Source organism: Oryctolagus cuniculus, chromosome 13 (genome assembly GCF_964237555.1).
Source record: "Oryctolagus cuniculus chromosome 13, mOryCun1.1, whole genome shotgun sequence".
In the NCBI taxonomy this organism is placed as follows: Eukaryota; Metazoa; Chordata; class Mammalia; order Lagomorpha; family Leporidae; genus Oryctolagus; species Oryctolagus cuniculus.
The window spans coordinates 14,234,685-14,245,712 of record NC_091444.1 but is presented as its reverse complement, the minus strand read 5'-3'; the positions used below and the strand labels follow the sequence as shown (position 1 = coordinate 14,245,712).

The 11,028-nt window shown below is 40.8% G+C and overlaps 1 pseudogene; it reads right to left on the bottom strand.

Annotated features, from left to right (window-relative positions):
• Positions 1-1,501: 1,501 nt before the first annotated feature.
• LOC138845116 (U2 spliceosomal RNA) lies at positions 1,502-1,600 on the bottom strand (annotated as a pseudogene).
• Between the last annotated feature and the right edge of the window lie 9,428 nt (positions 1,601-11,028).

Here is an 11,028-nt window from a genome sequence, read left to right as displayed (position 1 = left end):
GGTACACACACACACAATGAAATATTATTCAGCTATAAAAAAGAATGAAATTCTATCATTTGCATCAGAATGGTTGCAACTGGAGGACATCATGCTGGGTGAAATAATCCACACAGAAAGATAAGTAATGCATGTTCTCCCTCATATGTGGAAACTAATTTTTTTAAATCAAAAACAAAAAGAAGAAAGAAATGTGTATATGTATCAATATTGCTGAAAATTGTTTTGTCAAACTTTGTGCTATATCTGTAAAACCAAATTGTTAAGAATGATTTACTATGATAGTTTTAGTGATCTATGATTAAAATTTACTATGTATGAGTAAAAAAATCAAACTATATATGTAAACTAAACTTTAAGTTAACGTGTTTTGATATTAAAAGGGATCTGTGGTGAGAAATACCTTCAGTTACTCAAGCTGCATTTGTCTCTGACAGGTGTCTGCCCCAGAAGCAGACCCTGCCCTGAGATGAAGTATGTGCAAGTGACTTACTAAGGAACCACTCTCAGGAGATACCAGGAAGAGAGCAGGAAAGGGCAGAAGTCCAGCAAGGGGTGATTTCACAGGAGGCCAAGTCCCACCCTTAGCCTGATCCTACAGTCTAAGGAGTCTGGGAGTAAATTATGTACCAGTGTTTATCCCTTGCTCAAGGCGCAGGATCTTGGCTTAGATTCCTTTCATCTTCAGCTATGGACTGCAGAAATGGAATGGAAAGGGTGGGGAATGTAAACCCCAGGTAAAGCTCCAGAGAGTGGCACGGGGCTGTGCGAAACAAAAGCACACAGACGAGCGGGAGGAAAGCAGTTCAAGGTAGAGGAGGTGAGCCCTCAGCAACAGTAGAGGCATAAAAAGGTCTAAGGGAATCTGAGTAGCGCCCTGACAGAGTCCACTACATTCACACACTGCACCAATCAGCTCAACTCATAAACAATTTGACTTACAAATGTATAAGAGTGTTTTGCAGCATGGGAGAAAATAAGCTAGACATTTTTTCTTGGCTTTCTGCTCAAGAGTCCTCCAAGGAAGCCCTCACTTGAAGAAAAGACTGAAGCTCTCCAGTTTGATGTAATCTCTGTCTCTTTTTACCTTTGTTACCTGTATGGGCAGAGCTATATCCAAAAAAATTACAGCCCAGAACCAATATCACAGATATTTCTTCTATGTTTTCTTCTAGTAGTTTTACAGCTTTAGGTCTATGCCTTTAATCCATTTTGAGTCCATTTTTATATCTGGTGCAAGATAATAGTCCAATTTCATTTTTCTACATGTGGATATTCAGTTTTCCCAATACTACTTATTGAAGAAACAGTCAACAAAATGAAGAGAAAACAGATAGGTTGGGAGAAAACATTGGCAAACCATACATATGATAAAGGGTTGATATCCAAAATATACAATGAACACAAACAAGTCAGTAAGAAGTAAATAAATAAGTAGAGAGTAGAGTAGTGCTTACCAGAGCCTGGAGATGGGGGGAATTAGATGTTGGCAAAAGAGCAAAAACGTTCCCATTAGGCACGAGAAACAAGTTTTGTAGATCTGTTGCATAGCATGATAACTATACTACACTTGATCTTAGCCAAAAGGCCGAGAAGCGATGCATGATAACTATAGTTAGTAACAATGTTATCTATATTTTAAGATTGCTAAGGGAGTACATTTTAAATGTTCATACCCCAAGAAAAACATGCCAGATGACATGCATGTTAATTCACTTGATCTAATCATTCCATGTTACATACATATATCAAAATATCACATTGTGCCCTATCAATACTGTATATACAGTTATTATTTATCAATCAAAAAGAAAAGACTAAAGATAAGGCAAGTCCCTGTATCCACTCTGACCCCATTTGCCACATTCTGTTTCCACTCCCATCCAAGAATATAGGCCAAGTTATGCTCTAAAACTCCAATGGTGCCATTTGTAATAATAGACTCTTCATTTCTAATGTACCTTGCAGTTTATAAATCATTATCAAATATGTTATCAGTCACTAACCCCATGAAATAGAAATAGTAAGCATTCCACAGCACTCATCTTCATTCCACGATGAGAAACTGGAACTCAGGAGTTAAGTGGCATGCCCAAGTTCATACAGCATTAGGACTCAATCCCAGGTTTGCTTATTTCAATGTTCTTTCTCATATATCAGCTGTCCAGACAGAAACCATGTAGCTGTGAGATGGTGGAACAGTAGAGAGTCTGTGTTGGCTAAATGACTTTGGACAACATACAAGACCCCAGAACAATCCTGGTGGTGGCACTCACATGGAGAAGTGAGGGCTCTGCTTATTCAGGGTCTTCTCTGGGCCCTTTGCCCAATCCACAGAGGCATGCTTCTGCCTTTATTCTTCTGTGGTTCTATGTACCCTCTTTATGGAATTTTATTGACTTTCACCCTATCAACTCTTAACCAGATCAAAAAAAAATTTTTTTGACAGGCAGAGTGGACAGTGAGAGAGAGAGAGAGAGAAAGGTCTTCCTTTGCCATTGGTTCACCCTCCAATGGCCGCCGCAGCCGGCGTGCTGCGGCTGGCGCACCGCGCCTATCCGAAGGCAGGAGCCAGGTGCTTCTCCTGGTCTCCCATGGGGTGCAGGGCCCAAGCACCTGGGCCATCCTCCACTGCACTCCCTGGCCACAGCAGAGAGCTGGCCTGGAAGAGGGGCAACCGGGACAGAATCTGGCGCCCCAACTGGGACTAGAACCTGGTGTGGCGGCGCTGCAAGGAAGAGGATTAGCCTACTGAGCCGCAGCGCCAGCCCCAGATCAAATTTTTTGATGATCCATGGGTTCTTCAGATGAAATCATTCTACAGTTGTGAAGACTTTTGTACCCAACTGTTTTTCAAAGATTGATTGATTGATTGATTGGAAAGTCAGAGTTACAGAGAGAGAGAGAGAGATCTTTTATCTGCTGGTTCACTCTCCAGATGGCCACAACAGCCAGGGCTGGGCAAGACCAGAGCCAGAAAGTTCATCCAGGTCTCCCACATGGATGGCAGCAGCCCAAGCACTTGGGTCATGTTCCAATGCTTTTCCCAGGCCATTAGCAGGGAGCTGGATTAGAAGGAGCACCCCAGACATGAACTAGCACCCATATGGGACACTGGCATGCAGGTTGTGACTTTATCTGCTACGCCACTATGCTGGCCCCACATGCCCAATTATTTATTGGCTGAAATTTTTAAAATTTTTTTTTTTATTTTTTTGACAGGCAGAGTTAGTGAGACAGAGAGAAAGGTCTTCCTTCTATTGGTTCACCCCCTCCCCCCCAAATGGCTACTACGGCCGGCGCGCTGCACCAATCCGAAGCAAAGAGCCAGATGCTTTCTCCTGGTCTCCCACGCAGGTGCAGGGCCCAAGCACTTGGGCCATCCTCCACTGCCTTCTCAGGCCACAGCAGAGAGCTGGACTGAAAGAGGGGCAACCGGGACAGAATCCAGCGCCCTGACCGGGACTAGAACCTGGGGTGCCGACGCCACAGGCAAAGGATTTGCCTAGTGAGCCATGGTGCTGGCATTATTGGCTGAAACTTAACATGGCAAAATCATATTTTGACTTGAACCTGTTTTTACCTCTATTTCTATCCTCACTGAATACCACTGTCAGTGACTCTGACACTCAAGTTACAGCCCTGAAAGTTGTTCTTAACTCCTCATCCCTGATAACAGATCTATTGCTAAGTCCTTTGGAGTCCACATTCTCAAATGTATCTCTCATCTATCACCTGTTTCACGTCTACAGTGATATTTGCCAGAGCAGCAAAATATAACTGATCATTGTGTTTCCACATGTAGAATACTAGAATTTTCAGTTGTCCCCCATACCAGGTCCAGACACCATAGGCCCTAAAAGTCATCTACACCTCCAGCCTCACTCCCATGCTGCCTGTGTTCCACCCTCCAGCTCTGTATACACACCAGGAGACCCCTAGCCCACACCCCTTCTTGCCCTGCTCCTTTCTCTCAGAATGCTTTCCTCTCTGCCTCAATTATATCGCTCTTTAACTTCATGACTTCCTCTTAGGTAAATGTTTTGAATGTATTTCCTCTGTAGAATGAACAGCAATACTTGTGCTAGAGTTATTTCACTTACACAGCCTTCTCCTCTTTCCCTTCATGCCCCCACTGATACTCTCATCCAAAGTGGGGAAATAATCTTATTTCTCTTTACATTCCAAATGTCTAGAACAGTGCTGACATCTCAAAGGAGCTCAGTACATTTTTCATTGAATTAATTAATTGAACACCAATTTAACCAGCTAGGCTCATGGCTAAGATCAACAGGTGACAGATATTACAATGTCCACAGTCACTGAATCCCACTCACTTAGCTTAGAAATATCCTTGTCTTCTTAAAGGACCATGTCCATGTGGAGTACAATGCTAAACATTTTAGATAAACTTGGCTTTTATCTTGCAGTAACAGATTTTCTTCTCTAAGAAGTTACTCTGTGTATGCAGATGGCAATTCGTCATCAGAAAGCTGAGGATTTCTGGAAGACCTTTCTGTAGAGATGTTTATCCTATTCTGTATAGTCCACTCCAGGCCACCTTTTCATCTCAGTAGACGACAGAAGATGGCATCTGACGATTCCCAAAGAGTGCCAGGTTCCCGTGTACTTTTTCTACTGCAAATAGCATTGGTACTCTGTTTCTCTGACAATAATGTTATTATTATAATATAGATAACTTATAATGTCATATATTATATATAACAGGTATAATATATAAAACATGTTATATATATGCATATATTATATACTATAGATATTATATATGCTATATACAATATATATTTTATATGCATTATATATTATATAGTATATATTATATATTATATAGGTATATATAATTATATAAAATATATTATATAATGAATATAATTATATTATATTATATATTATATGTATTATATATTAATGTTATATATAATATATAACATATAATATATATAAGTATATATACTTATATAGCACATAATTATATATATTATATAATATGTAAAATATATATAAGTATATATTATATATTATATATAATTGCATAATATATAATATGTTATATATACATTATACATGGTATATATTATATGTTATATATTATATATAATGTTATATATATATAACTTATAATGTTAGTAAAAATGTGATTTCTGAGAAAAGTCCAAATTGGAGCAACTAAGTAAGCATTGACGTGTGTTTCCATGGTTCTCACTGTGCCCTACCATTCCCCAGCAGGAGAGGAAAGCTCCCAGGTGGCCCAACAGTGGCGCCTGCCTTGGCCGCCTGTGTCTCTTGCACAAGGCTCAGGCCCACAGTGCTCTGGTTGGGTAAACAGATACATTCATGAATCAACCTCTGAGTGCTGTAAGGGAAAAGTCAAACATGATAGTCATTCATGGTCTTTCAATCTCCTGCAGTTGGTTGAGAGAATAGAAGACAGTACCTTCACAGTTCCTTTTAATTGAATGATTGTATCTTGGCTGAACTTTTAGTCTTCACAATGCTTATAAACTCCAAAGCTCTAATTTGGTGAGGTGCAGGAGAGAAAGATCCACCCATTCACACTAGGTCCAGGCGAGTTCACACGTCCACTTACAAGGAAAGGAATGACTTAAACCCTTATGTCCTCAAAGTTAGATTTTGAAATCTTTAAACACACAAAATGGTGAAATATGGGGCCACTGCTGTAGCACAGCAGGTTAAGCTGCTGTCTGCTTTCCCTGCATCACATATGGGTCCCTGTTCGAGTCCAGGCTGTTCCACTTCCAATTCAGCTCCCTGTTAATGTGCCTGGGAAAGCAGTGGAAGATGGCCCAAGTGCTTGAGCCCCTGCACCCATGTAGGAGACCTTCAAGAAGCTCCTGGATCCTGGCTTCGTCCTGGTCCAGCCCCAGCCATTGCAGCCACTTGGGGAGTGAATGAACCAGTGGATGGAAGATCTCTCTTTGTGTGTCTCTCCTATCTCTCTCTCTAACTCTGACTTTCAAATAAATAAATAATTTTTTTAATTGTTGAAATAGTATACTGAACACTCATATGCTTTTTACCTAGATTTACTGACTTTCAACATTTTGGTATTTTTGCTTTGTGTCTCTCTCAAATACCCTTTAGCTGTGGACCAAAAATATTCAGAAAAATCAATTGCATCTGTACTGAATACATACTTTTTTGTCATATTCCCTAAATAATACAGCAAAGCCACCATTAGCATAGCATCTACGTTGTATCAGATTTTATAAGCAATCAAGAGATGATGTGGAGCCATTGCTATTGGCGTAGTAGGTAAAGCTGCCACCTGCAGTGCCAGCATCCCATATGGATGCTGGTTCAAGTCCTGGCTAGTCCACTTCCAATCCAGCTCTCTGCTAAGGCCTGGGAAAGCAGTGGAAGATGACCCAAGTGCTTGGGCCCCTGAACCTGCTTGGGAAACCCAGAATAAGCTCCTGCATCCTGGCTTTGGATTGGTGCAGCTCTGGCCATTGAGGCCATTTGGGAAGTGAACCATGGAAGACCTCCATTTCTCTTTCTTTCTCTCTCTCTCTTTCTTTCTCTCTCTTTCTTTCTCTCTCTTTCTCTCTCTCTCTCTTTCTCTCTCTCTCTCTCTCTCTCTTTCTCTCTCTTTCTCTTTCTCTCTCTCTCTTTCTCTCTCTCTCTCTCTCTCTCTCAATCTCTGTTTAAATAAATCTTCTAAAAAATAGAAAGATGATGTAAAATATATGAGAGGATTTCATGGGTTATTTGCAAATATTTTACCATCACACATAAGAGACCTGACCACCTGTTGGGCATCCTGGAACCAACGCTGCCTCCCTCAGATTCTGAGAGACAACTATATATTTTAAATGTTGTCTCAACAATTTGAAAGAAAGTTGCAAGCATGATAATTCAGCCTAAATTCCTTGGTACGTATCTCCTAAGAACAGAGGCATTCTCCTAACAAAACAATTCATGATCATCATACTCAGTAAATGTAATATTATACAATAACCTTCTCGAAAGTAAGCCCATATTCCAATTTTACCACTTGTTATCAAATATTCTTCATAGCCATAGCATGTGCATGCATGTGTGTATCAATTTGATTGGCAGACAGAATCCAGAGGACATGACTTTGACCATTGTGGTTTTATTTTCTTTTTTAGATTTAATTATTTGAAAGACAGAGGAAGAGAGAGAGAGAATGTTTCCATCTACTAGTTTACTCCTTAAATAGCCACAAAAGCCAGATCTCAGCCAAGCTAAAGCCAGGAGCCTGGATGGGTGTGGAGCAGCCTGGACTTGAAATGGCCTTCATATATGGGATGCCAGCATTGCAAATGGCGGTGTACCTGAAGGTCTCCTTTAAGCCCAGTCTCCAGGTCTTCTTTTGTCTTTCATGGCATTTATAAAGAATCCAGCTAACTGTCTAGCAAATATAGAGCATTTTTATTCTTACCTCATGAGTACCTTCAGGTTGAACATTCTTTGAAGGATACTGGACAAAAGAGGATATGAATTTTCAATTCACTGCATCAGGAACACTTCATGGGAGTTTACCCTAATTTTTCAACCATAAGTTTCATCTCATTTTTAACATGGTATCTTCCAGATTTACCCATTGTTTTTTTTTTTTTTTTTTTTTTTTTTTTTTTTTTTTTTTTTTTTTTTGACAGGCAGAGTGGACAGTGAGAGAGAGAGAGAGAGAGAGAGAAAGAAAGGTCTTCCTTTGCCGTTGGTTCACCCTCCAATGGCCACCGCTGCAGCCGGCGCACCGCGCTGATCCGATGGCAGGAGCCAGGAGCCAGGTGCTTTTCCTGGTCTCCCATGGGGTGCAGGGCCCAAGCACCTGGGCCATCCTCCACTGCACTCCCTGGCCATAGCAGAGAGCTGGCCTGGAAGAGGGGCAACCGGGACAGAATCCGGCGCCCTGACCGGGACTAGAACCCCGTGTGCCGGCGCCGCAAGGTGGAGGATTAGCCTATTGAGCCACGGCGCCGGCCTCAGATTTACCCATTGTAAAGAAAACTTTTCCCTCTTTGCTTTAATCCATAATCTGTGGGTAATGCCTAGAGACCATGTGAATACCTGACTTCCCTGCAAAATTTTACCTGGGTGTAATATCCACTGACAAACATTACAAGAATCAGTTATTCTATATGTTATTGAAGAATGATGTCTTTAAACTCATATCATTTCTGTTACGTTTGCTAGTAGGCGTTCTTCTGCATGCAAGAGTTCCCCTAGCCCTGCCTCCTTTTTGAGTATTCCTGTACACTCACACATGCTTCCTCCCTCAGAGCTGTAATGCACGACCGCTCATTTTTCGGGCACTCGATTCCTCTATTTGGTTGGTTGGATCCTCTTCAGGGCAATCCCTGTGTCCTCTCAACATGCTGCTATCAGTTTCCTGTATTGCTTTGCTTTCTGACACAACACAACGTTCCAGGCATACCTCTGCTTTTCCCTGCCCCAGATTCCCTTACAGAACACTGATTCCTGGTAGAGGGCAAGGAAGTGTGGGAGCCAAATCTGTGGGTGTACTTACTGCTATGGGTTATACTTCTTGCAAACATAGGAAGTGCCTGGTTTTCCTGTCTTGCATTTCCAGTGCCTAAGCACCCGACCTCCTACGTAAGTGCTCAGTGAATATGTGTTGAATGTTAATATTCTAAGAAAACAGATATACTTGAAAACATTGTTATGTGTGTCTTAAGGGTATTTGAATTTGGAATATCTTTCACCCATAGGGTCCTTGACTGTATTTTACTGTGCAACCTTGGCAATCACAGACTTGAACTTGGAATAGAATCTTAAACAAGTTTACTCTTTCCCTTTAGGAACACTAATCCAGACGTAAGTATGCTCTCACCCTTACAAACCCGGTTTGACTAGATATGAAAGACCATAGTGATACAAAGGACTAGTTGTGTGTGTAGCACAAGTCACTTCAGAGAAACTTGGGATCCAGTGTCAAATATTTTTCCCCAAAGCTTACACATTAAAGCACGTTGGAGTTGCCCATTCCTTAGCTGTCTGCTGTCTCTCAAGGTGTCCGGGGAAAGAACGTATCTCTATTTCCCAGTTTAACAGGAGTTGGGATTCTGAAAATTTGCTACTCTGGGGGCTATGACTAGAGATTCCTTTTCTACCAGATGTTGAAAAAGTTTTAAAATCAGAATTAGTTTTTGGTTTTTTTTTTGTTTTGTTTTGTTTTTTTGTTTTTTTTTTTGTTTTTTTTTTTTTTGCTTACCCTCTTATTTTTCCTTAACTTACATCTAGTTCCAAGGAGGTGAATTAAATGGCTTACTAGCTTTTTCTTCTTTCAAAAGCCTGCAATTTCCCGAAATGGCAGACTGCCACTTAAAGCACTGTTGTTAGCCCCCTCTCTTGTGGATTTAAGCTGGGGCTGCTGGCTAAACGTTGAGAGGGCCATTTTTCAAGCAGCACTCAGGTTTAGGAGCCAAGAGGGTCCTAAAATCTAAAATGTCTCTACTTTTACTGGAGGAAAAACCTATTTTTTTAAACCAGGAGAGAGTAGATGTTTTCACTACTTTTTCTCTTTCACAGTCATCATAATTAGAAAAACCATTCATCAAAGAGCTCTGAGCAGCACGTATGGACATAGCAACGTAGTTTTCAGAGAATGTCGCCAGTTTATAAACCACCTTTCGTTAATGCCATCTTAAACTTGCATAGGAACACTTCAGATATGTGTCTTTTATTATTTTAATCATGCAAGTAACATTTTGCATAAGCTTACAAGTAAATAAATATAAGGTAATTTTAATTAAATGCTCATTAAGATTTTTATGCATATGCCAACAAAATGTACATTACTGATATTACAGAGTATTTGTTTAAGAAAGGAAAAGAACATCCCATCATGTTAAAACAATGTGTTTTGAGTAATGTTTGGCTCTAATTTATCACCTGTAACACCAGAGGTGAGCCCCAAGGACTTCAACACTAGAAAAATAGTCAAGGAACCTCAAGTTTCTCCAAAGACAGAATGGATATGACCATGATTCCAAGCCAGATGGCCCAATGCAGTGCCAGATTGATTGATTTGAGGACAGCACTGAACCAATACGTGATTTATCAGTAACAAGTGCCACTGAGTCTTCCCTGACAATGTAGCTGTCCCAGCCATGCGACTCCAGGCATTGCTTAGGCAGACAGCTGGTGGTCAGAAAGACCTCACTCATCCGTCAGGGCACTGCTCTCTGGCTCAGGGTTCATCAGCAGAAGGGGTCCCTTTGAATGGCACCTGTCCTGGGACCATCGTTTCTAGGTCTGCATCTCCCCATGTATGTCTTAAAACTTCTAACAGCCAGTAGTCGGCAAGAACTGATTGATTGCTACCAGTTGCTTTGCATCACACCAGGCTGCTCCTATTAGTCACCTGCTCCTTGTCTTGCTGCTAACAATGAAACCAGCCCCGTCTCTGCTTCAGCTGCCACGCCCCTCTCATCTAAGGGAAGTTTAGTTGGAGCCTTAGTTATCATTGATGGTAGCACCTGGCTAACGGTTGAAATGTCATCATGATTTGCTGAAAGTGAGATCATGTTTATTAGCTGTACTTAATTTGGACCTCTAAAAACTCCATCCAACACATGGTATGTTTTGACGATTTAAAGAAAACCACTTAGTGAAAATTGTGGTCTGTTTATTTTCTGTGAGGCATAATAATTATAAGAAAAAACACTTGGGATTAAACAAGCAACCTTTGTGTTTTACTCCTACTGAAATGCAATTATTAGTGACCAAAGATATGTGAGTGGTTATTCTTTCAGTATTCTTTATAAGAAAAACATTTGTTGTTAGTTAAAATGCTCATCTATTGATGGTTAGTTATAAATTGATATTGATTACTAATGTCTTGTTAGTGAATAAATATCACGTAGTCTTTTTTTTTTTTTTTTGACAGGCAGAGTGGACAGTGAGAGAGAGAGAGAGAGAGAGAGAAAGGTCTTCCTTTGCTGTTGCTTCACCCTCCAATGGCCGCCACGGCCGGCGCTCTGCGGCCGGCGCACTGCG